This window comes from Somniosus microcephalus, unplaced genomic scaffold (assembly GCF_052327205.1).
Source record: "Somniosus microcephalus isolate GS21.2 unplaced genomic scaffold, FLI_Smic_1.0 unresolved_chr2, whole genome shotgun sequence".
Taxonomy (NCBI): domain Eukaryota; kingdom Metazoa; phylum Chordata; class Chondrichthyes; order Squaliformes; family Somniosidae; genus Somniosus; species Somniosus microcephalus.
The window spans coordinates 78,875,594-78,886,412 of NW_028225180.1; the positions used below are offsets into that span (position 1 = coordinate 78,875,594).

The 10,819-nt window shown below is 48.4% G+C and overlaps 1 pseudogene across 1 annotated transcript in view; it reads right to left on the reverse strand.

The window, feature by feature from the left end:
- The window catches only part of LOC147092854 (solute carrier family 22 member 6-like), a 38,645-nt pseudogene extending 28,838 nt beyond the window's left edge, over window positions 1-9,807 (reverse strand). The window contains exon 1 of the transcript XR_015075007.1: window positions 8,786-9,807. The product of XR_015075007.1 is annotated as a solute carrier family 22 member 6-like (transcript). The remainder of the gene's footprint in view (window positions 1-8,785) is intronic.
- Between the last annotated feature and the right edge of the window lie 1,012 nt (window positions 9,808-10,819).

The following is a 10,819-nucleotide window of genomic DNA, read 5'->3' on the forward strand; positions in this document are numbered from 1 at the left end:
GTTCTGCTTTGCTTTCCTTATTTTTTTAATTTCCTTCCTAACCTCTTTGTATTCCCTTTTCTCATCCTTTCCTTTATTGTCCATGCACTTACTGTATGAATTTGTCTTTAATTTCAATTTTATCCGTATCTTTTTATTCATCAATGGTGTTTCATTATTGACTAATTTGTTCTTGTTTTTTAGAGGAATGTATTTCTCCTGAACTCTACGATAACCATTTTAAATATTTCCCATTGTTGTTCTATCTCTTTGTCTGTCAAATAAAACTTCCAGTTTATCTTGGAAATACTGAGCAAGTCAGGCAGCATCTGTGGAGAGAGAAACAGAATTGGGCTGGATTTTATCAATGGGGATGCGTTGGGGGCGGGACTGCTGGTTGTCGGGTATCAGTCCCGCCCCCAATGACGTCCGGCCAACCCACGCTATTTTCCCTTGATTGACCTTGTTAAGCCCGCCCTGCGTATGACGTTTCATCTGTCAAAAATTTTTGACAGATGAAATGTCAGCATTTGACAGCTTTGAGAAGTTGTCAAACACTGACAATCTCTGTTCTTTGGTGAGTCCTTGTACTGAAGACTCACTAAACCTCTTTCTTTAGCAGAAAGCAGATGGCTGTTGCATCGGAGAATGCAGCAGCCATTCTGTCATCTCTGCCGTTGAGCTGAGGCACCTCCGGATCTCCAAGGGTTGAAGCCTGCAGGAAGAAGCAAAGGTAAGTAAACTTTTTCTAACACTTTACACTCACCTCTCATACTCACCTCTCCACACTAACACCCATCACTCACCTCCACAGCGGACCTTTTGACCCCTCTCACCCCCGCAAACCCACTGCTTGCCTCGCTGGCCCTGACGAGGTTCGCAGTTGTCGGGAAGCCCGCACTTGTGTGGGTAAAATGGGGATAATCCTCTTAACTGCCTGGTAACTACCTGTTAACAGGCAGTTAATTGGCTGTAATCCCCTTCCCACCTCGAGGAGATGGGTCCCTGCGCGAGTCGGGGACCCGCCTCCCGGGAAGATGGCACAGAAGCAGGTTGGGAGCGGGTTCGGTACCTGCTCCCAGTTTCTACCATTTTCCCGGCAGTCCCGCCTCAATATCCACCTCACCAGGGCTGGCAAAATTCCCCCAATGTTTCAGATCAATGACCCTTTGTCAGAACTGGAAAAAGTTGGAGATGTAACAGATTTTTAAACAAGTGCAGGGGCAGGGAAAGGGGGAGGGGAGGAAAGAACAAAAGGGAAGGTCTGTGATAGGATGGAAGGCAGGAGAGATTAAAAGACAAAAGGGATGATGGTGCAAAGCAAAAGCAGATGGTAATGGGACAAATTAAGAAACAAAAGATGAGTCTAGATGAGGTGTAAATGAGAATAGCAGAATGATCAACAGCTGCCATGTGAAAAAAAAAATAGGGGCAGAGGTTATGATCTGAAATTGTTGAACTCGATGTTGAGTCCAGAAGGCTGTAAAGTACCTAATTGAACGATGAGGTGCTGATCCTTGAGCTTATGTTGAGCTTTGTTGGAACAGTGGAAGAGGCCGAGGACGGAGAGGTCAGAGTGGGAGTGGAGTGGAGAATTAAAGTGACAGGCGACCAGAAACTCGAGGTCATGCTTGCGGACTAAACGGAGGTGTTCCGCAAAGCAGTCACCCCAATGCAGAGGAGACCACATCGTGAACAGCGAGTACAGTATACTAAATTGCAAGACGTACAAGTAAATCGCTGTTTCACCTGGAAGGAATGTTTGGGGCCCTGGACAGTGGGAAGGGAGGAGGTAAAAGGGCAGGTATTGCATCTCCTGCGCTTGCATGGGAAGGGGAAGGGGTGTTGGAGGTGATTGAGGAGTGGACCAAAGTGTCACGGAGGGAGTAGTCCCTTCAGAATGCTGAAAGGGGAGGGGAGGGGAAGATGTGTTTGGTGGTGGGATCACGCTGGAGGTGGCAAAAATGGTGGAGGATGATACGTTGAATGTGGAGGCTGGTGGGATGAAAGGTGAGAACAAGGGGAACCCTATTGTGGTTCTAGGCTGGAGGGGAAAGGGTGAGAGCAGAAGTGCGGGAAATAGAATGGACAGAGTCGAGGGTCATGTCACGGTAGAGGGTAATCCTCGGTTGAGGAAAAAGGAAGACATCGGAAGCACTAGTATGGAAGGTGGCAACATTAGAGCAGCTGTGACGGAGACGGAGAAACTGGGAGACTGGAATAGAGTCCTTACAGGAAGCGGGGTGGGAGGAAGTGTAGTCCCGGTAGCTGTGGGAGTCAGTGGGCTTATAGTGAATGTTTGTCAATAGCCTATCCCCAGAAATAGAGACAGAGAAGTTGAGGAAGGGAAGGGAAGAGTCGGAGATGGACCATGTGAAGGTGAGGAAACGGTGGAAATTGGAAGCAAACTGATTGGTCGATCAGAGACCAAAAAAGAAACCTATGCATGGAGGCAGAGGGTATAGCTGAGGTACGAAATAAGTACTTTGCATCTGTCTTCACCAAGGAAGAGGATGCTGCCATAGACATAGTGAAGGAGGAGGTAGTAGAGACACTTGATAGGATAAAAATTGATAAAGAGGTATTGGAAAGGCTGCTGTACTTAAAGTAGATAAATCACCAGGAGCGGATGGGATGCATCCTAGGATGCTGAGGGAATTGAGGGCAGAAATCGCGGAGGTACTGGCCATAATATTCCAATCCTTCATAGATACAGAGGTGGTGCCAGAGGACTGGAGAATTGCAATACTTAGTATACATGGATTTCTCAAAGGTGTTCGACAAAGTGCCACATACTAGGCTTGCCAGCAAAATTGAAGCCCATGGAATAAAAGGGACATTTGTAGCCTGGATACGAAATTGGCTAAATGACAGGAAACAGAGAGCAGTGGTGAACGGTTGTTTTTCGGACTGGAGGAAGGTATACAGTGGTGTTCCCCAGGGGTCGGTATTAAGACCACTGCTTTTCTTGATATATATTAATGACTTGGCCTTGGGTGTTCAGGGCACAGTTTCAAAATTTGCAGATGACACAAAACTTGGAAGTATAGTGAACAGTGAGGAGGAGAGTGATAGACTTCAGGAAGACAGACAGGCTGGTGAAATGGGCAGACACGTGGCAGATGAAATTTAACGCAGAAAAGTGTGAAGTGATGCATTTTGGTAGAAAGAATGAGGAGAGGAAATATAAATTAAATGGTATAATCCTAAAGGGGGTGCACAAAAGAGAGACCTGGGGGTATGTGTGCATAAATCGTTGAAGGTGGCAGAGCAGATTGAGAAACCGGTTAAAAAAGCATACAGGATCCTGGGCTTCATAAATAGAGGTATAGAGTACAGAAGTGTGGAAATTATAATGAACCTGAATAAAACACTGGTTCGGCCCCCAACTGGAGTACTGTGTCCAATTCTGGGCACCACACTTTAGGAAGGATATGAAGGCCTTAGAGAGGGTGCAGAAAAGATTTACGAGAATGATTCCAGGCATGAGGGACTTCAGTTACGTGTATAGACTGCAGAAGCTGGGGTTGTTCTCCTTGGAGCAGAGAAGGTTGGGAGGAGATTTGATAGAAGTGTTCAAAATCATGTGGGGTCTGGACAGGGTAGATAGGCTCATCGGGAGAAGGGTCGAGAACCAAAGGACACAGATTTAAGGTGATTGGCAAAAGAACAAAAGGCGACGTAAGAAAATACTTTTTTATGCAGTGAGTGGTTAAGATCTGGAATGCACTGCCTGAAAGGGTGGTGGAGGCAGACTCAATTTTATGTTTGAAAAGGGAATTGGATAAGTATCTGAAGGAAAAAGAATTGCAGGGTTACGGGGTAAGGGCAGGGAAGTGGGACTAGCTGAGAGTCGGCACGGGCTCGACGGGCCAAATGGCCTTCTTCCGTGCTATGATTCTATGAATGAAATTTTCTAGTTCAGTGCAAGAGCAGGAAATGGCACCGATACAGTCATCAGTGTACCGGAAAAAGACGTGAGGGAGGGGACCTGAATAGGACTGGAACAAAGAATGTTCCCCATATCTCACGAAAAGGCAGGCATAGCTAGGACCCATGCTGGTTCCCATTGAAACTCCTTTAATTTGGAGGACGTGAGTGGTGTCAAAGGAGAAGTTCAATGTGAGAACAAGTTCAACCAGGCGGAGGAGGGTGGTGGTGGATGGGGACTGGTTGGGCCTCTGTTTAAGGAAAAAGCAGCTGACCTCAGGATGTCCTGGTGGGGGGTGGAGGTGTAGAGGGATTGTACGTCCATAGTGAAAAGGAGACGTTTGGGGCCAGGAAACTGGAAACTGTTAAAGTGGCGGAGGGCGTCCGAAGAGTCAAAGCTGTAGGTGGGAAGAGGCTGGATAAGGGGAGAAAAAAGAGTTTGTGGGGCAAGAACAAGCTGAAACTATGGGTCTACCAGGGCAGTCCTGTTTGTGGATCTTGGGAAGGAGGTAGAAGCGGGCTGTGCGGGGTTGGGGGTCTATGAGGTTGACAGCCATGGAGGGAAGATCTCCAGAGAAGATGAGGTCAGCAACAGTCTTGGAAATGATGGCTTGATGTTCAGTAGTGGGGTCATGGTCCAGGGGGAGGTAGGAGGAGGTGTCGGAGAGTTGGCGCTCAGTTTGCCAAACAACAACAGCGCCACCCTTGTCAGCAGGTTTAATGACAATGTTGGGGCTGGATCTGAGAGAACGGAGAGCTGCAAATTCAGAGGGTGGTAGGTTGGAGTGAGGGAGGGGAGCAGAGAAATTGAGACGGCCGATGTCACGCCGGCAGTTCGCAATGAAAAGATCTAGAGAGGGTAAGAGGCCAGAAGGAGGGGTCCTGGTAGAACGAGACTTCTGAAAATGGGACAAAGGCTCAGCTGTGCGGGGGGAAGACTCCTGGCCAAAGAGGTGGGCACAGAGTTGAAAGCGACAGAAAAAGAGCTCAGCGTCATGCCAATTCGAAATTCATTGAGGTGGAGGTGTAAGGGGATGAAGCTCAGGCCTTTGCTGAGGACTGATTGTTTGGGGTCAGGGAGGAGAAGGTCAGAGGGGATAGTGAAAACAGGGCAGGGGGTGAGATTGGAAGAACAGATGGGGTCAGAGGAAAGCGAATGGGAAGAAGAGGGGCGTTGGTGTTCAAGAGTCGGTGCTGCTGAAGAGAGAGGTCGAGAGCATGCATTTGGCGGCGCATAGCGTTGAGCGTGGATCTCACGATGCGGCGAGAGCAGTGGTTCGAGGAATGCTGACTCCCACAGCTACCTGGACTACACTTCCTCCCACCCCGCTTCCTGTAAGGACTCTAATCCATTCTCCCAGTTTCTCCGTCTCCGTCGCATCTGCTCTGACAACGCCACCTTCCATACCAGTGCTTTCGATATGTCATCCTTTTTCCTCAACCGAGGATTCCCCTCTACCGTGGTTGGCATAGCCCTCGACTGTGCCCGTTCTATTTCCCACACTTCTGCTCTCACCCCTTTCCCTCCCTCCCAGAACCATGATAGGGTTCCCCTTGTCCTCTTTCACCCTTTCACCCCATCAGCCTCCACATTCAGCGTATCATCCTCCGCCATTTCTGCCATCTCCAGCGTGATCCCACCACCAAACACATCTTCCCCTCCCCTCCCCTTTCAGCATTCCGAAGGGACCGCTCCCTCCGCGACACTGATCCACTCTTCAATCACCACCAACACCCCTTCCCACGGCACCTTCCCGTGCAAGCGCAGGAGATGCAAGACCTGCCCTTTTATCTCCTCACTTTCCACTGTTCAGGGCTCCAAACACTCCTTCCAGGTGAAACAGCGATTTACTTGTACTTCTTGCAATTTAGTATACTGTATTCGCTGCTCACGATGCGGTCTCCTCTACATTGGGGAGACCAAACGCAGATTGGGTGACCACTTTGTGGAACACCTCCATTTAGTCCGCAAGCGTGACCCCGAGCTTCTGGTCGCCTGTCACTTTAATTCTCCGCTCCACTCCCACTCTGACCTCTCCAACCTCGGCCAATTTCACTGTTCCAACGAAGCTCACAGTAAGCTCGAGGAACAGCACCTCATCTTTCAATTAGGCACTTTACAGCCTTCTGGACTCAACATCGAGTTCAACAATTTCAGACTATAATCTCTGCCCCTATTTTTTTTCACGTGGTAGCTGTTGATGATTCTGCCGTTCCCATTTACACCTCATCTAGACTCATCTTTTGTTTCTTAACTTATCCCATTACCATCTGCTTTGGCCTTGCACCATCATCCCTTTTGTCTTTTAATCTCTCCTGCCCTCCACCCTATCACAGACCTTCCCTTTTGTTCTTTCCTCCCCTCCCCCCTTTCCCTGCCCCTACACTTGCTTAAAAATCTGTTACATCTCTAACTTTTTCCAGTTCTGACGAAGGGTCATCGACCTGAAACATTAACTCTGTTTCTCTCTCCACAGATGCTGCCTGACCTGCTGAGTATTTCCAGCATTTTCTTTTTTTATTTCAGATTTCCAGCTTCCGTAGTATTTTGCTTTTGACCCAGCTTATCTTCCCTAGTTCCATTCTAATCCTCCTCAAAATTACATTTTTGTCCAATGTATTACTTTAGTCTTAGTCTTACTTTGTTTGGAATTGTTTGAAAAAAATACTGTCGCAAAAACAATGGGGGTGATTTTGCCAATGGGGATGCGTTGGAGGCGGGACTGCTGCTTGTCGGATTTTTGTCCCGCCTCCATCAACGTCCGACCAATCCACGCTATTTTCCCTTAATTGACCTTGTTAATCCCGCCCAGCGGGTTTAGCAGGCCAATTAAGGGGAAGCCAGTGACAGAGAACGTCAGCGTATGATGTTTCATCTGTCAAAAATTTTTGACAGATGAATTGTGATCGTTTGACAGCTCTGTGAAGCTGTCAAACACTGACATTCTCTGTTGTTTGATGAGTTCTTGTATTCAAGACTCACCAAACCTATTTGCTGAGCAGAAAGCAGATGGCTGTTGCATCGGAGAATGCAGCAGCCATTCGGTCATCTCTGCCGTGGAGTTGCCGGAGCCTCCAGATCCCTAACAGTTGAAGCCTGCAGGAAGAAACAAAGGTAAGTAAACTTTTTCTAACACTTTTCACTCACCTAACATACTTACCTCTCCACACTTGCACCCATCACTCACCTCCACAGCGCACCTTTCGACCCCTCCGACCCCCGCAGACCCACTACTCACTGACCCTGGCGGGGCTTCCCGACGTCGGGAAGCCCGCACTTGTGCTGGAAAAATTAGGATAATCCTCTTAACTGCCTGTTAACTACCTGTTAACGGGCAGTTAAGTGGCTGTAATCCCCTTCCCGCCTCGAGGAGACGGGTCCCAGCGCGAGTCGGGTACCTGCCTCCTGGGAAGATGGCACAGAGGCGGGTTGGGGGCGGGTTCGGTACCCGCTCCCAGTTTCTGCCATTTTCCCGGCAGTCCCGCCTCCAAACCCGCCTCCCCAGGGCTGGCAAAATCGCCCCCAATGTGTTTCCCAATGGGAATCTCCCAATCTAAGGTATTTGGAGGACTACAGAGGGATGCCAGACAGGTTAGGCTGCACAAGAGGTGCTGTGTGCCCATCCACCAGCATCCACACACCCACAACTGTAGAGAAAAACAAACATATCTCGCTTAAGCAGATGATTAGTGCATATGAAGGCTCCTATTGCCAAAGAAAGCCAGGACAGCAGATCCAATGCACCAGTTAGATATGTGAATGTCTACTATTGGATGTTTCCTTGGTTTCCAGGTGATCAACGGCCAACACACCCTGATTGGTGGTGCTGCCAACCACACCTACCTGGCAATAATTGTGGGAAACTGCCTTAACAGGGTCTTCACAATCTACTTTTTAGAAATATAGAAAAATAGGAGCAGGAGTAGGCCATTTGGCCCTTCGAGCCTGCTTCACCAATCAATATGATCATGGCTGATCCTCTATCTCAATACCATATTCCCACTCTCTCCCCATACCCCTTGATGCCTTTTGTGTCTAGAAATCTATCTCCTTCTTAAATATATTCAGTGACTTGGCCTCTACAGCCTTCTGTGATAGAGAATTCCACAGGTTCACCACCCTCTGAGTGAAGACATTTCTCCTCATCTCAGTCCTAAATGTCCTACTCCGTATTCTGAGACTGTGACCCCTGGTTCTAGATCCCCCAGCCAGGGGAAACATCCTCCCTGCATCCAGCCTGTCTAACCCTGTCAGAATTTTTTACGTTTCAATGAGATCCCCTCTCATTCTTCTAAACTCTAGTGAATACAGGCCTAGTCGCCCCAATCTCTCCTCATTTTTAAATCATTCCATTTCTAAGCGTTGCTGGTAAGGCTGGCAATTTTTGCCCATTCCTAGTTGCCCGGAGAGGGTGGAAATCGGCCTTCCTCTTGAACCACTTCAGTCCATATTCTTTGTAGTGGTTTGATATAACTGAATGGCTTGCAAGGCCACTTGAGAGCTAACCACACTGGTGTGGGACTGGAGTCACATATGGGCCAGGTAAGGTCGGCAGGTTTCCTTTCCTAAAGGACATAAGTGAACCAGTTAGGTTCTTAAAACAATCACGCCCAGGTCAGGCAAAGCATGTAGAGTAAAGCTTGCTCTACTCTTCCCCAACATTGTGCTTCAATCTCAACCTTAGCAGAGCACTCCTCCTGTACCAGCGGGTCATTTTCCCATTTCCACACTCATACCTGAATGTTTGAACTGAACACTCCTCTTGGGTGTCAGATTATCCCAGTGCATACACATCCATTGAAAGAACTTCCTTCAGTTCCACATTATACACAATGCTATTCAAACCTTAAGTAAAATAGACATTCTCAGTCGTACCTCGCTAACTATTGTAGCTTTAAACTTGGAGTCGTCATACGTCCACCCGTCAGTGCACATCTGTGTGTCGTATTCGGTCCCATTTCCCCACGTCTTGTTGAGATCCAGAAGGTGCCACTGAGGTGAGGAATACACACGGCATTTCTCCAGCTGCTGCTCCTGGTCCAGAGGGATGAAAACCCGGAGAAGCTCCTCTGTCTGCAGCTTGTCTGTTACATTAATGTACCTCGAGCCATTCGCTTCCAAACGGATCCTACAGTGATGATTGGGTACAGCAGCCACAAAGTTCTGAAGCAGATTGTGGCTAGGCATCAACAAAATTGGAAATATTATCAAAAGTAGCTGGATAATTTGGAATTTTCCCACACTTCCAACAGTCTCCAGGATATCAGCAAAGCCCATGGCTGCGGACGACAGACGGAGAGATCGTTAATTGCAGAGAGACTGTTAATGACTGGGGTTGTTCACTTACTGTGTATCTTTGGCTGTACTGAACAATAGTACATAGATTAACTAATGCTTCATCTGGTGATAGCAGAGTTACTTTTTCACTCTAACATGCAAATCTTCGAGAACGTTATTGGTCAAAAGTATATTTAGAAAGATCACAGGATACTTAGGGATCAGGAAGGTCCTTTGGCCCATCTTAATTTATCAATCCGGAACAGCCCTACATTCCTCCCATTGCTGTATCTAAGGCCTAGAAATGCGGGGGTTTAGCGCCGGCCGTTAAGGCCCGTTTTGATGAAAAAGGCTTCTAGCATGTCCTGCGACAGCCGCCATTTTGGGGAGATCAGTAGCGCTGCCGTTGCAGGCGTCGCTCCGGATATTTAGATTAGGCAGATTGTGACGTCAATGAGTGTGCAACATTAATTTGACGCACGATCTGTCATTTTGGACGTTGCTGCTCCATTTAATGTGCTCTCCTAATCACAACCAGCTAACCAAGCGTTCAGCAGCAGGAAGGAGCCCCCAGCAGCACTGTTTAAAGGGATCATTAACAACTTGCAGCTGACTTGCTTTTTCAGTTCTACTGACTGTCTAAGTTTGTGCAACTGCTTGGAGCTTTCTAAAGTTGTTTAAAGATGCTGAGGTCACAGGGAGTGTTGCTGCAAGTGGAGAATGCCTTTAAAGGCTTCTGCTCACACCACTTGTTCCCAGTCATGGGGGCTCTACTTGTAGGCCCCCTCGCGCTTGAGTATGATAGGGAGATGGAGCAGAGGCAAGAAGAGGACAAGATGCTTGCAGAGGGAGGAGGAGGAGGGGCAGGACGGCTCTCAGCAGGAGGCCTTACCAACCTATCGTCTTCCGAGAGCACTTCTCCTACCTGCACTTAAGCCAGGAGCAGTATATTAGCAAGCTCCGCTTCACCGAGGAGGTGGTCACAGAACTCTGCCACCTCCTACAACCAGACCTGCAGTCTCAGAGCAGGATGTCAACGGCTCTCCCAGTGGCCCTCAAAGTCACCGTGCCCCTCAATTTTTTCACCACTGAATCCTTCCAGTCTGCAACAGGCGACATAGCTAACAACTCCCAGTTCGTCATCCATTGCTGCATCCGGGAGGCCACAGAGACTCCACTCCAGGAGAAGGGACTTCATTGTCTTTTCTCTGAACAGAGAGAAGCAGGAGGAGCGCTCATGTGACTTTGCCAGGATAGTGTACTTCCCCGTGGTCCCATCGACTGCACACACGTGGCTTTGTGGGCACTGTATACCAATCCTGAGAAGTTCTGTCACCGCAAAGGCTACCATTCACTTAATGTACAGTTGTTGTATGATCTCACCCAGCACAATTTGATGGTGAATGCCCAGTTTCCCGGCAGCAGTCATGATGCCTTCATCCTGCGCCAGCAATCTTCCAGCGACCACGTCAAACCCGAAGGAGGCTGCTCAAAGACAAGGTCTATCCGCTTTGTACCTGCCTCGTGACTGCCCTCCGCAATCGCACCACTCGTGGCCAGCACTCATATAATGACAGCCATGCTGCCATGAGAAACGTCATCGAGCAGACCATCGGGGTGCTTAAGTAACGG